This window comes from Callorhinus ursinus, unplaced genomic scaffold (genome assembly GCF_003265705.2).
Source record: "Callorhinus ursinus isolate GAN/ISIS: 27379988/994484 unplaced genomic scaffold, GSC_fseal_2.0 scaffold28, whole genome shotgun sequence".
NCBI lineage: Eukaryota > Metazoa > Chordata > Mammalia > Carnivora > Otariidae > Callorhinus > Callorhinus ursinus.
This window is the reverse complement of record NW_027397090.1, coordinates 14,628,387-14,650,151: the sequence shown is the minus strand read 5'-3', so window position 1 is coordinate 14,650,151 and position 21,765 is coordinate 14,628,387. Positions and strand designations below refer to the sequence as shown.

Genomic DNA, 21,765 nt, shown 5'->3' with positions numbered 1-21,765 from the left:
GCAGGGGGCTCTAGGGACGACTGTTTCACTGTGTTTTCCAACCTCTAGTTGCTGCCTTCGTTCCTTGGCTCGTGGCTCCTCCCTCCATCTCCACAGCCCGCAGTAACATGGTCCTTCATGGTTGCCAGATCACTGTCTCTGAAGCTCCTCTTCTGCCTCCCTCTGCCACTTTTAAGGACTCTTGTGATTACATTGGACCCACTTGGATGATCCAGAATCATCATTTTATTAGCAACTTTAATTTCATCTGCACTTTAATTCCCTTTAGCCATTTACCGAACCTATTCACAGATTCCAGGGATGAGGATATGGGCATTTTGAGGGCGGACATTGTTCTCCCTCTAACAGAAAGCCTCGCAGAGCACAAGTGGGCAGTGAGCGTCGTTCACTGTAGACGGAAGAGCAGGTGCCAAGGCCGGGGACTTGAAGAGTGTTCAGGATAGGTTTTGAGGAACCATAGTGTCACTTGGTAGTGTCCTGTAACTGGTCATGACACATACCATTTATACTATATATTTTATTTATGAAGTTTACGTATAGTTGTTTTTGCCACATAGCTCATCAGGGTGTTTCCCAATAAGCAGTACTCTGGGGGCGGCAGCGGAGCAGTGTGGCTGAGAGCATGTGCCCTGGAGCCATGGCTGGGTGCTCATCCTGCCTCTCCACTTATTAGACTGATCTCTGTAAGGACTGAATGAGATCAAGAATCTCAAGGACTTTGCCTCAGCCCCTGGCACACAATAAACCCCTAATAAATGTGAGCTTTTAGTATTGCCATAACTAAGCTGTATCTTAAGCTTATGGCTTATATTTTGCCACTCACACTTTCTCCCTAATGTCCCCTTCTTGCTGGAAGGAAAATGAAAGCAGTGGCAGGGAGAACGTTTCTGACCTATGCAACCAGCTGAGGCAGCATCACTCTTACCAGACTGTCTAACTGCTGTCCCCTAAATTCGGTCTAGAATCTGAGGGCTTTCTGCTCCTGCTGCTTACACCAGTAGCCCCAAATGGTATCTACAGCTGAGTTTTAAATGACGTTCGGTTACAAAACACAAGACAGAAGAGCATGGGGTTGGGGGAGGCAGCGTTCCAGGCTGAACTGAAACTTCCTCAGGTAGGATGAATAACAGCAACAACAGAAATGAGTGGGACTCAGAGATGCCTGAGCAGTCACTTCTATACAAATCTTTTTTATTTCCGTATGTCATTCCAGGAAAAGCTTGACTCTCTTTTATCTGGGAGTGAGATAAAGTCCAATTTCAATAGGAGTTTGGGAATGCACACCCTTCCTATTAGGTGCTGAGTTCTGGGGCTGTATTTGTCAGCCAGTAACTGAGAACACATAGTTTCTTTTGGAGGCTTTCCGAGGCACTTGTCTGACAACCAAATGGATAAGCTACTCTGGCTGACCCCCAAAGGTTGACCACCTGGTCTGAAAGGGGGAATTGTGTAATTACTGGGGAAGTGAAATGTCTCTTGTTTATTTTTATTTTTTTTTAAAGATTTTATTTATTTATTTGACAGAGAGATAGCGAGAGCAGGAACACAAGCAGGGGGAGTGGGAGAGGGAGAAGCAGGCTTCCCGCCAAGCAGGGAGCCTGATGCGGGACTCGATCCCAGGACTCTGGGATCATGACCTGAGCCGAAGGCAGACGCTTAACGACTCAGCCTCCCAGGCACCCTCTTGTTTAATGTTATACTGACGAAATGGTAAGAGGATCTCAAAAAGAACATGAGCCATAACTTAATTTTTTTAAATAACCAGGCTAAAATGATATCACAAAAACTAAGTATTTATTATTGGGTGGTAAGCCCCTTTAAATTTTTAAGTATTGTTTTTCTTTGTACGCTCCACAATACACTGAACACCTTAGGTACTTCTATAAGTTGTCAGCTATTTGTTTAAAAAAAAATAAGAGGGATGTATTGCCTCCCACAGATGAAACAGTCCAGAGACCGGATGGAGATCAGGTATGGTTTCATCAGGGCTCTGGGTCTGTTTCCTGCTACCTTCCCCACTCTGCTCTCTGCAGAGTGTCACCTTCCTTGGCAGGCTAAAAGAAAGGAAGCTTCCTCTCCGTCTCTTCCCAACACACAGAAGAGGAAAGGCCATCTTTCTAGTGGCTCCCTAGAGAGAAGAGATGCCATATTCAGAAGCTACCAAAGAACTTTCCTCTCATGAGAACATCTCAGTGGCCCAAATTGGGTCATATTCCCATCATTGAACCGATCCCTGTAGCCAGAGCTTTCCTCTTTGCATCATATTGGCTCAAATTAGGTCACATGCCCATCAGTGAACCAATCTCTCTGGCCTGGGGAGGGCCTGATTGGCTTAGGTCTGAATTTGTGAGCCATTGACTTTGACCAGGGGAGAGAGATTTCTCTCAGAGATATCACGCCCATTCCTGGAGCAGGGGCAGGGGTTAATTTCCCCCGTATTCTCTTGCTGTGTCCTTCATCAATAGAGGAAGCTCCTGGTTGTATGTGTGCTGGCCAGTTTCACACTTTCCACTCAATCTTTGCAGTAACTCAGGTAGCAGGACTGAGGTTCAGGAACCAGCCCCAGGTCTCCTAGGAAGTGGTAGAGTTAGGATTTCTAGGGTTTCTGATTCCAGAGTCTACCCTACTTCCAACACACCATCCTGCCTGAGCCAATGCACAAATAAATTGGGGGGAGCAGGGCTCCCTGTATGGAAAGAATAGTAGAGGAATGGTTAATGTGGGAGAATGTTTCTCCTTGAAGCCTGGCGGTTCCCCCACAAGCTGGGTAACGCTGCAAAGGTAACGTGCTCTCTGCCTCTGTCTCCTCATTTGTAAAATAGAACTTGTGCTACATCTCACCTCATTGGGATGTCGTGAGAATTAATGGAAGTAATGCAGACAATGAACTTGGAACAGTGTTCCAGCCTAAAGGGAGCCAACACTTTGCCCAGGGTGGGTCTCCTTTGGGGGAAGTTGGTCCTTTGTCTGATGGACAATAAAATGGTACTCCCCCATCCTCTACAGGGTCAAAAGGGGGATAGAAGTGTTTATGGATGTGAAAACCTCCTGAGTACTTCAGCATCAGGGCCTTAGAATTTGTAGACAATTTCTAAATGCATTCAAACTCCCTTGCAGGCAAGTGTATTTAGAACTTGAGATGAGTGGGGAGGAGTCCAAAAAGCCACTGGATCACTTTTTTTTCCCCAGAGTTTAATTTTTCCCACAGCTTACTCACTGTTTTCACTTGTCCTGAAGCTGGCCTAATGCTGTCTTCCCTTCTTCGCTTCCTGTTTTTATCTTTATTTATATTTTAAAAAGATTTTTATTTGAGAGAGAGAGAGAGAGAAAGAGAGAGAGAGTGTGCACTTTGGGGAGGGGCAGAGGGGGAGGGAGAGGGACAAGCAGACTCTGCACTGAGCCTGGAGCCTGATGTGGGGCTCAATCCCAGGACCCTGAGATCATGACCAGAGCCAAAATCAAGAGTCCGACTCTCAACCAACTGAGCCACCCAGGTGTCCTAGCTTCCTCTTGTTTTTAAAAAAATTCATCTTCCTCCCTGCACCCTCATTCCATATTTTCCCTCTTTTTTCTTCCCAAATGTAGTACATAATTTTTCCTGTTGGTAGAGTTCAGGATGTGATGCAGATGACCTGGTGCGGTGTGGCACGAGAGGAGTGGGGTGTCAGATGGAAGAGGATCATTGGGGCTGAGGAGAAAGAGGGGGAGGGGGAGGGGGAGGGGGTGGGGGAGGAGGCTCACCCTCCTGATGGTAAGCATTGCTTAGCCAGTGAGTTTTCTGGCCCACGAAGTAAGAACCTTCCATTTACAATGATGAGCCATGGGGCCCAGAAAGAGAATGTCAGGTGTCTGGACTCTTTTGGAGTATTGGAATGATTACATCCATGTGTAAAGACAGTCTTTAGTGCTGTTCACCAACTCTCAAAGCAGAAAAAAATGTCCTTTCTCTTCCTCATTAATTCATTCACTCACTTAGCATTAATTACTTACCAGGGCCCAGCTGTATTGCTAGGCCATGAAAGGCTTGGGAAGAAATGTAAATTCTACCTATGAGAAGGCACTTCAAGAAGGCAACTTAGGGACAGAGAGCCTTATGAGGAGGTAATTAATTTTATATTATGTACCATATAGAAGTGGCCAGTATGGGTCCTGAGTAGTAAAAGTAGGAGACTGGCTGCCTGTGGAATATTGTATATGTCCATGAACTTATTTTTTTATTTTGGTAAATGTAGATATACCTTAGTAGTATATCAAGAAATATCCTGTCAACCTTTGCAGAACACAAGATGCATCTCAATCGGGTTTGTATAAAATAAGAAAAATTTTACCAACAAAAAAAGATGAAGAGGCATTGTATCAAGTAAAATATTTCAGATTTTGGTCAGTTGCTTGAGGAGTGATACATTTTAGACTGATTTATAGTTTCAACCTCAGGAAAAGAGGTATGATGCTGTGAATGGAATGAGTGTAAATAATAATTTTTTAAAAATTGCATCACTGCTGTAGAAGCAGGAGAGTCTGGGCTGACTACACTTGTGGCAAAATTAGTTGAAAGATCAACTTAAATGTTTTATTAGGGTATCAAGCACTGATAACATTCCACTATTTGTACTCTTCGCTTAGGAAGGTAAAATGGAAATTTTCCATCTGACACATTTATTTCCCCTCTTTAAGTTGGCAAACACTGACTTTTTCCACTGCATTTCTACATAACTGGACTCTTTCCAGCTCCTGTGTGTGTGTGTGTGTGTGCGTGCATGCGTGCGCTCGTGCGTGCAGCTAGGCATACTATCACTGGTGCTGTTCAACTTATCTGCGTTTGGGGGTTAAAACTTGTTTCTCTTTATAGACATTTTATAGGAGTAGGAATCTGATCATAGTTCTTTGCAAGTTTGTAAAGGTTTGCTGTCGGATCCCTCAGACGGACACAAATAACAGTTCTCCTGAAGGTTTGCAGTTAGGATGTTCCCTCCTGGAGTCCACTGTGTTCCGCTCCTGTTACTGTGTGAGTTCTGTTTTGTACTCTTGCTTGGTGTGAGCAGATACAGGAGATCTGTGCCTTTTGTGCCTTCCTGAGGCTGGCCCTTCCACCTGCAGTGGTCTTCTTTGCTTATCAGTTCTCCACCCCTCTTTGAAGTCGGGCTGAAACAGCCAAGCCAGTGCCCGTGGTGTGCAGCAGGCCCGCCTCCTCCGCACTCCTCTGGCGTATCTGACACTGATCACAGGGTGCCTTGCACTTTATACACTTGCCGGGTATTTTGCACACATTCAAAGAACACGTGGTGTTACTTTGTAGGCTAGCCGTGTTACAAGGACTTTGGGGCTTCAAGACCGGGAGACCTAGCTCTGCGTCTCCGTCTGTAACTCTCCACTGAGCTTCAGCTTCCTCGCTCCCGTGCAGGAGACCATCAACGGCTATTCATACTCTCGCTGGGATCAGCACTCTACACAGAGCCCTCATTTCTTGAGGGTTTGCTACGTCCCTGGCACTGGGCAAAATGCTTTCTGTGACCTCTAACTTTGTGCAGTGCCTGCAACTCTTCATTCCTTTATCCACCGTCCTGGGACAGAGTAGGTTTTCACTGAATATTTCTCCAGTGAATGAGAACTGGACTTGAGCTGGCCGCAGGGTTCTATCTGCTGAGTCAGCTGCCCTGAGTCAGCAGTTGAGATACACACAGCCCGGGCTCCAGAGAGGGAAGATAGCAACGAGATGAGACTGCAGTCCCCACCTCTGGCTGAAAGGCTGCGGGGCGTGATTCCTAAGCATGATGGAGAGCTGCCGGGGAAGGAGAATGTCATTTCTGAACTACACTGTTTCCTTTCCCACCATTTCTTACTCTCCCCTCCCCCACCCCTGCTGACCAATTCAGTCTAGAAGAGGTGCACATCTCATTCTGAGTCACTCCAGGGTTTTATTGGGAATGCTGCATTTTTACTATATCCCATGGAACGTAAGGACATTGCAGATCTACATTCCTGGCCACAGGAAAAAAAAAGTCAAGTGAAGTACTGTACCTATTTAGTGGTAAAGGTCTTAGGAATGTTAGAGGCTCATGAAAATCCCACCTAAATAAAAAATGACATTCCCGCCCTAGGGTTCTTCTAAGTGAGGAGAATTTTGGGGATCTCCAGGTTGATGACTCATAGTTTTCTCAGTGTTTTATTTCCATGAGCCATTGATTAAAGTAGGGTGTAGCACAAGATTTTTCTCTTCCAGCTAAGCTGTTCCTATCAAGTGGGAAGCTTTGGAAGCTTCTTCAAGCCCCTAGGATATCACTTCATGCATGAAAACCATTGTATTTAAAATGATATTTGAGAGATGGTGGATCGGTTTTTTGCAGCTTCCACCAGACTTGTCTAGTTCCTGGGGAGCCCTGTGTATACACAGGGAGTCTGGATGAAGAGAATTTCCTGAGACACATTAAAGGGTCAGTGATCCCATCTTGCTCTGTTCCTGAAGGCTGGAGTTAATGAGGAAGAGTTTTTCTGTGAATGTCAGGCATGTTGCAATAACTAGCCACAACGGAATAGTCATAGCAACTTCCACCGCTTGGGCTCTTTGTTTTTGTGATGTTGCTGCATGCTTCGTTTTATGAGTCTTTTTTTGTGTGTGGTTGAACCCATCTATTGCCATTTGGGCTTGGATACTTTTATTTTAAAGGAGATGAAGAACAGAGAGAGAAACTGGAAAATTGACAGAATGACATATCCTAAGCACTTATAAATTTATTTCCCTCCCTCCACTTCTGCTGACAGATATTCTGATGATTAATATTCTGATGAGTTTGTGTCTTTAGGAGAGGGAAAAAAATGCCTTCCCCTAAAGGGAGTCTTGAAGAGCAGACCATAACAAGGCAAAGAAGTATTGTGAAAACAGACTTTTTTCTGGGATGTCAATATCTTGGATACAGACCCACTCTAGTAATATTCTTTCTGAAGTAAGATAAATGAAAATTATCAACAACCCTTTTGGTTTGGTTTTTTGGGGAGTGTCATTTGTGTACTTGAGAGCTTTGTCTTGCTCATAGGAATGCTAATTTATATTTGAGCGAAAGCCCTAGAATAGAATATAAGGACTGGTGGAATTCTTTTTTTTTTTTTAACGGGAAGCGTGGTGGGGGGGGGAAGAGAGAGAGAGTCTTAAGTAGGCTCCACGCCCAGCATGGAGATGCAGTTGTCTTGATCTCACTAGCCTAAGATCATGATCTTGAGTCGGATGCTTATCCTACTGAGCCACCTGGGCGCCCCAGGGCTGGTGAATTCTACGTGTCACTATAGAAAGGCCTCACTGTAGGGTATTTGTGCTTTATATACATTGATTCCCAAGATGGAAGTCTGTACCTCTGTAGCAGTACATGTGGGGAACCACCACTAGTTGGCCTTCTGGGGACAACCTCTCGAGGGCTCTGACCAAGCCAAGCAGAAAGGCTGGGGTCACAGCTGAGGTGGGGTATGAAGATGGGGCTGTTGAATTCTTAAGGAGCAAGCACCGCTGTATAGAGGCAATCCATGCAGGGAGAGTGCTTCCATTCCTAACAGCCTGTTTTTAGAATTTTATATTCAGGTAACATTTCCATTTCTTCTCTGCTTACACTTAGAAGAGATGCCAAAGGCAACCTCTGTGCTTCACCTAGCCATTTTCGAAGTTATTTTCATCTAATCCTGTATATTAGAAAGATTCTTTTGCCATTTCCCACTTTTAAAGAAGTTTTTCTCTCTGAATTTTACTATTGGGTATTTTTTCCCCCACTTGTTCTTTACTATTTGACATCAGATCCTGTCGAAACGCGGATACTTTTCCAAAGCCAATTCAACAAATAAGGCTCAAGAAAGAAGGCAAAGTATCTCCCTGCTGTTACCCTGTTCTGGAGTGCCTAACCTCCCTGGCATACGGGAAGGAGTGTGTGTGTGAATGCGTGGACAGGGAGACATGAGCGCAGCCATCGAATTGGCCAGCCTGGTGACCAGCGAGCCCGCCCCCACGCTTTCCCCCCTCCCCCTCCAGAGCTCACACTCAGGAAGCAGCTGGCTACAGGCCGGCCCTCGCGGCCAAACACACATCCACACTCCTCGCGGGGCCGCCTCTCCCCCCGCTTCTCTCCCTCCCTCCTCCCTCCCCCCTCCAGCCGCGTCCACACTGCGCCGCCCCTGCAGCCCAGAGCGCGGCGCGCAAGGGCACCGGCGCCAGGGCCGATACCGTTGCCCCTCCCCGCACCCCCCTCCTCCACGCCCGCCAGCAGCCGTCCAGGCTCGCACCGGCGCTCTCCCAGCGGAACCCGCCGAAAGCAATTAGCCAGCATCCCGCACCAGCCCCCAGACGCATCCCCCGGCCCAGGGCGAGGATGAGCAGGACAGGGGAGGCACAAAGTCGAAATTCAACTTTTTAAAAACATTTGCGTGTGTATGTGTATGTGTGGGGGGAGAATGAGCTGATGCCGAGGGTCCAGCCACCCCCCTTCTGCCTCCTCCTCCCCCTGCCGCCGCTGCCCTCGCACACGCGCGCGCACACACACGGCACTTGGGCCGGGTTTCCGCGCTCCGTCCCCTGGCTTGGATGGGAGTTTTCATTTCCGAAGGAGGCAGAACCCGTGGAGCGCGCTGAAGGGCTGGAGCCCCAAGTTACTCCTCGCCAGTGCTGGCCTCCGCTGTCATTCGCAGGCTGGCCGGGGAAGGGACCCGCACGCCTGGCTTTGTTGTGGAAATCCGGGTTACCTGGTAAGTGGATACCAGAGGAACTTTGCTCGCAGGCGAGAGACGGGAGAAACTGGCGCTTGAGAGTGTGGGGGAGTTAATGCTCAGAGACACAAACTAGGGATTAGAAATAGTTTTCCACGCTGAGCCAGTGGCGTTCGCGCGGGTTTAAGGCTACGCGCACCCCCAGCCCCAGATTTTCTAAAAGCTCTGTTTGTTGAGATAGCAACCCTGGATTAGGAATCAAGCCCTGTTGTTGTCAGTTCCCTAAGAGCACCGAGTAGAGAAGACGGAAAGGAAATCAACAAGGTATTAAAGTTTCTTTAATTAGGAAGAGTTTTTGTTTTTGGTTTTTCTTTTAAACAAGACGGGCCAGAGGGCCACACAATCAAGGCAAGTTACAGGACGTAGGGGCATGGTCCTGCATGCCACCCAGGAGTCCCCACTGAAGGGAAACTTTGGAGAAGTGGGAATTGATGGGGTGACATGAAGTCCCGCGCGCTCACACGGGGCTGTAGTTGCGTTTTCCAGTTCCACGTGTTTGTGGAGCTCCACTAAGGCTGTTTTGCATGCCTGCATCTCGCCAAAGACAATTCCCCCATTGCTCCGGAAGGTCCTTCGTTTGGGGGTATGTTCGCTTGTCGCTGGGAGGGGTTCCGTGACCCGCAGCCGCCAGGTCAATAACTATAACCTCCCACGCCGCAAAATGCGCAGACATACTCAGACGCTCACACTCCCCACCGGGTTCGTCACTTTGCGTTTACATTTTTCTGAGGCCCGACAAAATGTCAGCACTGTTTGGAAAATGTCTCAGTCTCCGGCGCTCTGTCCTGCTCGCGGCTCCAGTCCCTGTAAATGACCCTGTGTGTATTTTGAAGTCGGTCCGGGCCGCTCTCTGGAAAGCGTGAGTGAGCAGCCGGCTCTCTCCTAGACACACACCTTGCCCCAAGCAACACTTAAAGTTAGTCACTGGAGCTGACAAGTCACCTCGGGGACGAGGAAGTCACCCAAGTGTCTGGAAAACTTGGCCCTGACGGATTTGTCATCCTATGGATGATTCAATTAGGTACCTGGAGGGAGAAGCTTTGGGAAAGGTTGTTTCTGGCTTCGCGAGTTGTGCCCTCGACTTGTTGGGGGTGTTAGGGAGGCAAGAAGCGAAAGGAGACCTGAGGGTTGGGAGCTCGGTGGGAGCTCCGGGCCGCGGCTGCCCCGGAATCCCAGCTTGGGCCGGGAAGGGCAGCGCACTGGTCCCGGCCGCTTGGGTTTCCCAGCCGCGGGCCAGCGGCGGCGCCCTTTCGGCCCGACTTACTCAGGACTGGGTTGCACAACAGGAAACCGGCACGAGTTTGTTTTGTTTTGCTGCGCTAGCTCGCGGACCGGGCGGAGGGTTAGGGTCAGAGGCGGCCGGCGAGTGACGGGGTCGCAGCAGCGCGCCCCAGCCGGGCCCTGTCGCCTCCGCCCTCAGACCCGCCCCTCGCTCCCCGCTCGGCCGGGACCTCCACGGGCCAAGCCAGGGGGCGTTGGGAACTGATAAGGGCTGCCCTTCTCCTACCCTGCCCCAGGCGCGTCTCCCCGCCCGGCGGATCCCCAGCACCCCTCCGGATCTCTCTGGACCTCCTCCTGCCTGGAGAGTCTCCCGCCCTTCTGCTCTGTATTCTTCACCCCCCTGCTAGGCTTCCTGGGGTTCTGCGAGGCCCTCATCTCTGAAGCATCTAAACCCGGGGCAGGGGCTGGGGGTGGAGGGTACTTCCGGAATGGCAGGGAGCAGCGTCTGCTGGGACTGGACTCTTGGAATTGCCGCCCCTTTTACGGAGAAAAGGGCTTTGCACCCTCTCTCTGCCTACTTCCAGAACATCAGTATCTCCCCAGAGTCTGGGCCGGGGTGGGGGTTGGGGTGCTGGAGTTTGTGAGGAGAGGGATGTACTGCAGCACCCCCCAGCGGACCAAATCACTTTAGGCTATGGGAACTGGGAATACCAAGTATAGACTGTTAAAGCTAGAAGGGACCTTGGCGATCACCTATGCACGAGGAAGCCCAGACCCAAAGACTTCTAGGGTTTTGTCCAGGCCTTCATAGCTACTGACATAGATGCCGGGCACACACTCAAGTTTCCCAGTTTCCAGTGCAGAGAGCATTTCTTGGCGGTAAGGTGAACTCAAGACAAATGTGAAGTTGCCTTAGGTCCCCACTGAAAGCTTTGATGAGTCATGATTTCTGCCTTGGGAGTTAGCCAGACATCCGTTTTCCCCTGTGTCACGTTCTCCATTAGACTACCCTTTTACACTAAACTGGGAAGCTTTTTTTTTTTTTTTTTTTTGGTATAAAATTGATTTGTTTGGTTTTAATCCTCCCATTCCTCTTCTCTGCAAAGGTTTGCAGAAGAAGGATTTACCCACATGAAGGTTGGGGGACAGCTTGCAGCCATGTTGAGAGAGGACTGTGTGATATTACATGTTATTGTTGCAACTGGGAACATGCCGAAGGTTTAGGATCACATGTAAATGCACTCCAGTGTTTTGGATGTTTTCACTGGATGTCTATGGCAGCCCCTCTAGACCCGCCACTGCCTTTGAAAGGACGAGTAGGAGACATTTCTTTTCCAGTTTCTTTCAAAACACTTTTCCTTATTGGTAGTTGAATTCTTTACCTTTGTTGCTCAGAGGACTCAGCAGATCTTGAGTATGAGTAGTTCAGTCTAAGTGCTGCTGTATACAACTCCCTCTCTCCTGGTTCACCTTAGGCCAGTTGTGAGAGGGCATCTTTTCTCTGAGCCTTGGTTCTACCCAAGTTCCTTAATAGTAGTTGGTTTGTCAGAGATTGAATACCTGGGGTCTGTTGGTTTGCTTGGAAGTGGTCACCATTACAAACAGGAAAAGCAAATTCTTGGGGGGTGGGGTGGGGTGGACTCCAGGTTCAGCTAGTGGGTAAAATTCCTACTGGGCCCAAATAGGCAGGATAGGGTAGGTGAAACAATAGCAAACTAATGTTTTGTACCAGCCCTGTCTTCATTCATATGGCAGAAAGTGGTCTTTCCATGATTTCAAAAGAGAGCTGAGTGTTCTTAGTCTTTGTTTCTCTGAGTGTTCTTTCTTGCTAGTAATTAAGCCTGAGGACATTCTTTTCACTTTTATCCCTCTCATATTGTAGGTATTGATCTCTGGAGTTGGAATGTTAATTTGTAATTCTTCCCAAATAGAGATGAAGTACTTCTTGAAGGAGATAGGTCAGGAAGTGGCATCCCATGCACATTCTCTTCCCTGGAGAAGTCATTTTCTGTGTTTTTGTAATTATTTTCTGTGGAAGATATTATAAAGAAGGTAGAAATACAGGACTTTTCACTATGTCTGGTTGCTTCATAGACTCAATTAGGATTGAAAATAAAATTAAAAAGTAAATAAATGGAGCATAGGAAATCTGTGCTGCCTTACTCATTCCTGGAGGATGAGACATGCGACAAAACCTTTAAATGACTCTAACATGTAGTTTGATATAAAGATACCCAAGTTCCAAGTTTTCCATTTACTTCAGGTGGAGTTGACACAAAACCCAAATTTTTTATTGAGCTGAAATAAAATATCCATACAGAAAATACACGTATCTTAAGCTTGATAAATTTTCATGAGCTAAATGCAGTTGATTAGCTGGCATCCAGATCACGAAATAGAACATTACCAACACTCCACACACATCTCTCATAAACCCTTCTACTCACTGTGTTCCCCCCAAAAGTAACCACTGCCTTGACTTCTGACAGATTAATTTTGCCTGTTTTTAAAAATACCTTATGTGAGTGGAATAATTCAATATGTACTCTTGGGTCTGGCTTCTTTTGCTGATGTTAACAACCTTCTAGTAGGTCACATAATTTGGATTTCCCTTTAAACATGGTGGGAATAGTTTAGCTTGCAGAAGTTAGTTGGTCAGACCTTACTTAATATGATAGAATTAAAGAAAACACTGACAAAACAGAAGCTGTATTTTCTATGCTAATGACGGTCTGACAGGGGGACAGCAGATAAGAGCGAAGCGTCCAGCATGAAGCCAGTGCGGGATGAACAAGGAGAATGCCGAGGAGCTCTTTCCTCCATGACGGCTCCAAATGCCTTTGACAGCCCCTCTCTTAGGGTCACCAACCCCCACAACAAAAGAAGTGCCTGGTCTCAGTACTGAAATGACTATGTTTGTTTTCCAGCTTTTAGCTGTGATTTTTCATTGTTCACGAGTACACCACGATAAAGGCCAGGATAATGTTTCTGCTCAGAAGAGTGCTGTAGTGTCTGTGCTACTTTTTCCTGTCAAGAGAAAGGAATAAACTAGGGAATGTGCAACTGTGATTTAACGGGCTCCACAGGACACAGAGAGTAGGATTTGTGATCATATGGTTACACCTTATTCTACTGGATTTGGGCAATAAATGATAAGTATAGGATATAAATACATAATTATATATTTCATTCATCCCACATTTTTCAGTATAAATGAGTAGTACAGTATGATAAGTATGAGTACATATACATGTATGTAATATATAAATGTAACATAAAAATCCATACATATATAATACATGTAGGATGAAAAATATAAATTTATAGGTATAATATAAAACCATCTATGTACATATAAGGACTGGTGACAGTTGAAAGGTAAATTAGACAGGATCCCTAAAGGTAATGTCATTAGAATTTAGGCAGGGAGATGAAACACAGACAAATAACTATAAGGCAATGTAGAAAGTTATGAATGTTACAAGAGAGGTATTTTGAGTAAAATAGTTAACATTTATCAGGTCCTTCTATGTGCCAGGCACTGTGCTAAGCAAGTAACATGCTTGATCTCATTTAATATTTTGTAATTCCATGAATTTATGTTTAATAGTGTAATTCTAACCATTTTGCAAATAGATACAGATATTAAGAGAGGATCAGGAAAGGCCTAAAGTGGGTATTTGGGGTGGACCTGGAGGGTAAATAAGATCTGGATTTGGGGAAAAGCGGGGGCAAAAGAAGGGAGAAGGGGAAAGACCACCTGTGTGGATGGGACCACCCATTGTAGGATGAGCAGAAACAAGGATCCAATTATATTCCACTATGGGGACAAAATCGGATTTGTCTGCAAAACTGGAATCATGAGAGCTATAAGTGGTTGAGAGCAGACTTGAAATGAAGAAAGCTGATGGGGCCATTCTCATCTGATGTGATCTCCTCAAGGCCAAGCATGGGAATGACTGCACATTCCTTTCAGGTGCAGCAAGCCTTGTTGAACTGCAGATGGGCAGATAGGGTTACAGCGCCAGATCAGACCCTGTCCTGGGGGCCTTGGTAAAGAAATCAGACGTTCTTCCTTTCTTTTTCTTCTTCAAGATCAGATTTTCTACATATCAGTTATTCCTGAAGTTTCATTTCTAGGCCTGCTGGATACCGTACACAGAAAACTAACCAGATGCCAGGGCTGTGTATGAATTCTTGTTACTCTTGTGTGTGAAGAAATGGATTAATGTTTTCCCAACCTTTCCAGCATGACCAGTGGATTCTGCTGCTTTCTGTAACTTGACTGAGTCATTCATGTTGTTTACTTTTTTCCTTCCTTCTTTCTTTCTTTCTTTCTTTCTTTCTTTCTTTCTTTCTTTCTTTCTTTCTTTCTTTCTTTCTTTCTTTCTTTCTTTCTTTCTTTCTTTCTCTCTCTCTCTCTCTCTCTCTCTCTCTCTCTCTCTCTCTCTTTCTTTCTTTCTTTCTATAAATATATTGTCTTGTTGGTTAAGGCCTAGTCATTGTTGTGAATGTTCATACTTCTGCAGTGATGTCAGTGAACATAATTTAACTTGGTAAAACTTTTGTCTATCAACACTAAAAATAGTTTTATTCGTCGCTTTTAAGCAATAATTACATTGAAGGAAAGAAATCACTCATTTATACATGTGATGCGGGACACTTTGAAGTGCTTGAGTATTTGGTTTAATGAGTGATGAATTCAATTTTATTTCTAGAATCTCCCATAAGTAGTTATTTATTACCTGTTTGAAAGGATTGTGATCTTTGACTTTGTAAATAGTTATTCATATGGACCAAGTAGTCATCTGTACATGAAAAATGACAAAGAATGCACTTTGCATTTGCCATATTTTACTGCATATGTATCTCCTCCTTGAGGCTGGAGGTTTTGTTTTGTTTTTGAAAGAAAAGTCTCTAGCCAGTTACTCTTCTTTTATATTTCTGAAGAGGCCTTTGTGTCTCAAACCATGGCTGTGTGGAGTTCCCTCTTTTCAATTCAGGTAATTAATTCAGTGGTGACATCATAAGGAATGTGTTCATTTTTCCATTTCAAATTCCTCCTCATAGGATCTGATGGTTAACTCACATTAACACATTTTGACAAACTCAGTTCTCAAAGGCAATTGCGTGTTAATTTAAACTTGTCCCCCTTTAGCATTGTAAGAAGGAAATTCTCTTTCAGGGAAGGTCCTCTACCTTCTGCAGTGTGGAATCACTACAACTGTGGGTCATTTCGATCCTAATTCTGTTAGTTGGTTGATTTTTGATGTTTATAGAGCACAAGTGATCGAGTGATATTTACTGAGTCGAATGCACAGTGAAAAGATAGCAGTGGTAGGAGGATAACCTTGTACTGGTGAATCCTTATGTTTTATAAAGCTAAAAATAATGAACTTTTAGATCCTTTGCTCATTACAGTTGTATTTTGATATTTGTTTTACTTTGGCTGTTCAACTCTGTCTATACCTGCACCTTTTATTTTTGTTAGGTGCCTGGGCAGGCAAATAGTCTAAATGCTTTTGTAACAGTGGCTTTTATATCTTTTTGACTATAACTCACCATAAAACATGTTTTTCATCTTACTCAATATACACTATATGCGTTGAAGATATATAGACATATACACCCACAAGTAACTGAAACAGAACTGTACTTAACCATTAATACAGTTGATGTACTCTGGTAGCTTCTATTTTGTTCTAGTCAATTGTTTCATTAAAAAACACTTTTTCCATTGAATGATTGATTTTAGGGCCTACCATCGGATTGCAACCAGTTTGAGAAACACTGCTTTAGAAAGAGCCCTTTGTTAGACATAAATCTAGGAATTTAGGGCCATAGCATGATTACCTTTCTGAACATACCTATGTTTGCCTTAAAAATCTTTTTGGTTCCAAGTTCATTCTCATTTTGTGTGATCGCTTACAGTCCTAATTATTCCCCTCTCCCTTGACATTTGTGATAGGGTCACAGATTTCTAGTACTTTCTGTACTCATTGATGACTTAATGATTGAGGCTAAGTAAATGAAACATTTGTAGGTAATTACTACTAAAAGTAGTTATATTCGGTAAGCTAGGGGGGTCTGAGAGTTGTATAGATGTATTGAAGTATGGTGAACGGATTCTAAGAGAGGTTACTGGGCTTTTAATATTGCCCTCCAGTAATATTTTCCTGAAGATTCAGAATTTCTTCCAGCAATCTGTAATCACCCTCTGGAGGGTTCTCAGTTCTGCTTTGATTTTTAAGTTAGGATTGACTAATTTAGAGAATAGATTCCTGAAGTGGACTTGATCATTTCTTTTTCTTCTACTTCTGTCCCTCTTCCCCTTTCCTCTTGCTTTTCTTTCCTTTGTCCATATTTACTACCTGCATTTGGCATATTATTGCCATTAATTTGAATTTAAAAGGGCACTGCCAGATGTTTTACTCCCTGCTTAGGGAAGATTATTTTCATTGAGAAAATTTTATAAAATATAAAAATAAAAATAATTAAAGTGTATATCTCTAGATAGCTAAGGGTTGAAATCCACAGATAAGACAATCAGGGACTCTTAGGTGGGATCCATAATGTGCATTATATTATCTTTTCTGAGTGGTCTTTGAAAGAATGGTCTTGAATACCTGGAGGGAATAGTAATTTGTCTTCATATTTGTAATTGATATAACTCAGCGCTAAACCTCTTTGATTTGTAAGATTTTATCTTATTGGTGATTATATTGCTTGAATAATGTGTGTACATCTTAGTGTTCAGAATAAATATGTTAATATTCTTAGCATTCCTGACATCAAACCTGGGCAGTGCCCACATGAGTCTATATTCTATACGCGGTAGCTACCAGGTGTAATCTCCATAGGTTTGTGCTGGATGTCTCACTACTGTGGAAGTATCCCATCCAGCCCTGTTTCTTTGTAACTTCTGCTGTAAAGTCTGTGAATCTGTCAGTCTCACTGAATAAAGTTATGAAACCACAGAAACGATCAACTCCACTTTGTTGTGGGTTACTTTATCATAACATCGTACCCTTCCTTTCAATTTAGAGAAATGATACTGTACACATCCAGTGCGTTTCCTCTATAATATCCTCCAGTTTCACAGGCACTTGTTTGCACTTTCCTCTTGTTAAGATTGCAGACAAGAATAATTTTGATTTATTGGTTTCATCTAATATAGCCGTGTTTATATTGTTGCCAATAAAATGACTTACACGATTGGTTTTTGTTTATACAGTCTTTTCTGAGGAGTCAGTCACCTGTGTTAGGACAAGGTACATTCTGCTGATTAAAATGAACTCCTGCGATCTAAGAACATTCAGCTCTATCTGTCCTTGATTGAATTGCAAAATGTGCTTCACACTGCAGCCGTGCATGAGAATAACTTATATTATCTGTCAATAGGCTTTTCATTTCTATATTCTTCTGGTTACAAAAGCTGTAACCAAGAGAAGCGCAGGGGAATAGCTCGGGTCTATTAATGATCAAGGCTGCGATGTTGAAAAGGCAGTTAATGAAATTATAGAATCATTAACCCGAAGGGAAAAAACTAGAAGGAATCGATAAAAACCCTATTTTAGATGGCTTAGATGTATATAAAAGAAACAGCTCAGGAGCATTTTTGTTTGCTGACCAGTATTTTGTGTCTCATTATCAGGTTTTCTATGCAGGGTAAGAAACGCTTGTGGCATAAGGAATGGAAAATATAACAAAGGCTAAATGTAGCCTAAGGAAATGAAATGATGTATGAAAATTAATAATTAACTGGCTCATCAGATGAACTATGACTCTAGATGAGTTTATTAATGATATTTACTAAGAAAGGGCTTTTGGCTGTAAATAGGCATTATGGAACTCGTGTTTTTGGAATTTTCTTGAATGGCCCAGTTAACATTGCTTTTCACTTGTTGGATCTTTTAATCTGAGACACAGTGCCTGGAGCCTTGGGTAGAAGGTAGAGTCATGATTTTGTATTTTGATTGAAGTCATAGCTTTTCCAGAAAACCAGTGAAATTATTAAATGGTTTTGTGCCTTAGTTTCCTTAGGAGTTAAGTAATTTCCTTTCTGACCTGACTTACAGGAGTGCATTTTGGAGTTTGAAAGTGGTCAACAGGAAGATTTATTAACTCATGTTGACTCATTTGACAGAATGAACATTTTCATTGTTTGAATGGACAGATTATTAAAACTCTAACTGTATCAATATGTCAGATCCAAAGTACCCTAAATTTGTACTTCAGGATGTTCCTTGCTTTTTCTTTTTCTTCTCTTTTTTCTGTTGACATCTTGGGGTAGGCGGTGGGTGAAGGGTGGAGGAGAAAGTAATTCTGGAGAACTTGAACAATTTTTTTTAAAGATTTTTATTTATTTATTTGACATAGAAAAATACAGTGAGAGAGGGAACACAAACAGGGGGAGTGGGAGAGGGAAAAGCAGGCTTCCCACTGAGCAGGGAGCCTTATACAGGGCTTGATCCTAGGACCCTGGGAGCATGACCTGAGCCGAAGGCAGACGCCTAACTGACTGAACCACCCTGGTGTCCCCATTTTTTTTTTTTTTTAAGAGAGAGAGAGAGTGCGCGTGCAAATGCGCGCGTGTGAGCAAGCGGGGGGGGGGCAAAGGAAGAGGGAGAAAAGCGGACTCCCCATGGAGCAAGAAGCCAGATGTGGGGCTTGACCTCAGGACCCTGAGATCAGGACCTGAGCTGAAATCAAGGGTCAGGTGCTCAACCCACTGCGCTACCCAGGTGCCCCTTGAGTAGGTTTTTAAATAGAAGGATGCTCTGCCAGTGGAATCCTACCAGTTAGGTTTTGATATTGATTAGCTGTGATTTCGCTTTTTGGCAAAGTGTAGGCAAATTTAATCCTGAGGTCCATTTTTCAAGGTAAGTGTTGTCTTTCAACACACTGCTGACATGAGAACCTCCTATCAGCTCTTGCTTTGATGGAGTGGATGAAGATTACTCTTTTTGCTTCCGTGTCTACCCTCTCCTCTTGATTTAAGTGCCATAGGTATAAAATCTATGTATTTATCCTTGATCATCTTAAGTGGGTATTTTTGATAATCTTCCACGTCTTAATTATCTGGAGGATCAGAATTTCAAGAGACTGTAGTGATTTTCATCAACTTCCTTGTTTTATGGATGAAATCTGTAAGTCCAGAGAAGTTATAAATGATTTGCCAGAGGTAGAACTCAGGTGTCCTGACATTCTGACTCATTAAGGATGTGTCTTTCTTAAAAGTTAGCAGTTTATTCCTTTTTTGTTACCACGTGGACTTAGACTTATAAATGATCGTATGGCCTTGCTAAAAAGTATATAAAGTACTATAATAGCGATAGATAAAATTGATTTTTAAATTCTAGTCTCTAATGCTTGAAAAATCTGTTGGCATAATTAATGTGAAAACTGGGTTATTAAGCATATTTTCACATAGAGTTTATTTTATTTTTGTCTTGAGGCTGGTTTTCTCAGCTTATATGCCATTGCCTTACTGCTGTTTTTTATGGAATTAATTACTTTCTGGTTGTTGTCTTTTTAGTAATAAAATTTAAGTGCATTTTTGTTATTGTTATTGTTACTTTTAACCTAAAGCTATTTAAAACAGGACTGCAGTTTATAAATAAAATGAAAGTCCAGTTTGACAGGCTGGTTTGAGTGTCTGACACTTAATTAACTTCTCAGCACGTTAATTATTTTTCTTGCAGTCTCACTTTCTTAATGATCTAACCTAGTGCTAAGTACCTACTTACGTGTTTTTATCCAGATTTTTGATGAGAATTCCTGCTTGTATATGATCTTGCTGCCAAAAAGACTCCTTTGTTTTTAAAAACTTGCAAGTGGGCATAGTCTGCAAATCTACAGACACTTGTCACATGGATTCATGATGACTCATAGTGCCAGTCATATTGGATGATTCCTCATTTTCAACAAATTGCCAGTATAGCATATATACTTATTTATTTTGTTTGGTGCTGAATAAGTGCTCTCTTCTGCAGGGTTCAGAGTACTCAGAAAACACTGTTTTATGAATGAGCAGAGAATAGATGGCCAACATCCTCTGGCAAAGCACAGAGACATGAAATGATTCTTGCTCACAGTCAACCCACAACTCAACAAACCAGCTGATAATACACTGGAGTTCTTAAATGGACACAGCAAGAAGGGCGTTGGGATTTTTCCAATGTGAAAAACCAAAATTTTACAACCAGTTTGATACTAGGGTTCATTTGTTATTGTCCCATAAGACAACTTAAGTGATAAGGTTTGGCTGGGCTGGGTTTCCTTGCCCATTCTTGTCGACCGTAGTGGAGGGAAGGGCAGGAGATGGACCTCAGAGTGTTTCTCAGGACTGGATGGCCTGGCAATGTGAAATGTGACAGACTGATAGAATTCTTAATAAAGTGGAGAACTGGTAAGGAGGAAAACATTCCAAATGTTGTATTGTTAGTAAATTTTGAAGTTTCTCAGCATTCAGGCACACACAGTAAACTTTGCAGAGGGCACAGTGAGTGCTTGACTAGAAAATAAAAAATATTTGATTTTTGATCAAATATTTTTTGATTTTTTAAAAGGATAAAGAAAAAAAAAACCCTCTTCACAGAGAGTTTTCCTTCTGTGGTGTTCTGTCCCTAATGGTGGATGAAGCCATTTGTGTGGGAGTTGGTTGGAAATGATTGTCTAAGGCGTTGAGTGGATCATGCAGACAAAGTGGGAATCATCCAGTTGAGAATATCTGACCAATACTGCTTTGCACTCCGTCATATCTCCTGTATTTGTTCAGCTTTTGCTTCCTTTCATGACAATCATATCTGTGCAAAATAATACAGAGTGGGAGTGTGTTTGTCAATCACTTGGAGTAGTGCCGCTTAGTCACTTCCTTGACTCTATGTACATTTTGGGGAGCTCTCGGTGAAGGGAGGGAAGCACCTTTCCTACACACTTGTAACCAGAGAGTACTGACATTATGACGTCCTGTGGTCATGTCGTACCATTGGTTTTCTCTTACCGCTTGAGGAAGGGGGCGCTGGGATGGCAGATGGAGCTATATTGTGGAACTACGGTTGATTTACTGTGTGTAGTGTATGGTGAACATACTTCCTTTTAGAGGGTCTCTTCTTTCGGTATGCTTTCTGTAAAGTGTTTTGTGCAGACTTTTCCTTTTCTAGGATCTTAATAGAAGGTGAGAGTATTGTGATGTTGCTTCTGTTTCCATCCCCATAACTCAGAACCATTATGGAACCAAGACTTCAGTGCTGCTGTGATTTTGGACATGTGGATGTATGACATCTTCGTGAGAATCTCAGACCCCTGTTTTTACCTTTTGTAAGTCTAGGGACTGTGAAAAATTTGCTCTTACGGTAAAAATCAGAGGTGGTTTAGTATCCTCATACTCTCATTTAGAGGCCATATCAGCCTTTTCCTTGTTTACTGGAAACTTTGGAGCGTTGGTCTCACAGCTCAGAAAGGTAGTGCTTTGGGTTTCCCAAGACTCACTGTAGCAAAAGTGAACTAGTATGGACAGATCCTCTGGGGAGCAAAATAAGTTTCATTTTGCAAGCTGGTACCAGTTGATTGGTTGTCGTTGCCAAGGGCACTGTATTGAGAAGGGCTCAGTGGCAAACAAAACAATACAGTGATCCATAATCCATGTCTACCGTGAATGCAGGAGGGAAGAGTGCCTGCCAATGAACCATGTGTTTGATGACCCTGCTTTACATAAAAGGCCGTTTGGCTAAGAGTGCTTCTTTTCTTCCTGGTATGAATGCTACACAGGTTGAAAACTCACTGTGACTTATTTTCATTTTT

General features: G+C 43.5%; 1 protein-coding gene across 3 annotated transcripts in view; it reads left to right on the top strand.

Annotated features, from left to right (window-relative positions):
- The first annotated feature begins 8,596 nt into the window (after window positions 1-8,596).
- The window catches only part of GLIS3 (GLIS family zinc finger 3), a 468,639-nt gene continuing 455,470 nt past the window's right edge, over window positions 8,597-21,765 (top strand). For all 3 annotated transcript variants that reach the window (XM_025891681.2, XM_073878148.1, XM_073878147.1), the window contains exon 1: window positions 8,597-8,718. The gene's annotated coding sequence lies outside the window, so the exon portion shown is untranslated. The remainder of the gene's footprint in view (window positions 8,719-21,765) is intronic.